Below are 219 nucleotides of genomic sequence, written 5' to 3'. Positions count from 1 at the left end.
GATCCCATCAGAACTCCGCAGTTAAGCGTGCTTGGGCGAGAGTAGTACTAGGATGGGTGACCTCCTGGGAAGTCCTCGTGTTGCACCCCTCGTTTTTGTTTTCTCCGCCTTGCGCGATAAATTGACAAGAAGGACCACTCGGGGGTGGATTTTTGAGAAAATCTCGCCCTGCCCATCGCGTAGCAATGGGTTTGGATCAGTTCTCCGTTTGGATTGGGA

At 52.5% G+C, this 219-nt stretch overlaps 1 pseudogene; it reads left to right on the top strand.

Annotated features, from left to right (window-relative positions):
- LOC118345993 lies at positions 1-89 on the top strand (annotated as a pseudogene; the record flags this gene model as incomplete).
- Between the last annotated feature and the right edge of the window lie 130 nt (positions 90-219).

This window comes from Juglans regia, unplaced genomic scaffold (genome assembly GCF_001411555.2).
Source record: "Juglans regia cultivar Chandler unplaced genomic scaffold, Walnut 2.0 Scaffold_6099, whole genome shotgun sequence".
Taxonomy (NCBI): Eukaryota; Viridiplantae; Streptophyta; class Magnoliopsida; order Fagales; family Juglandaceae; genus Juglans; species Juglans regia.
Note: the sequence above shows the minus strand (reverse complement) of the source record. Positions and strands in the feature narration are given on the sequence as shown.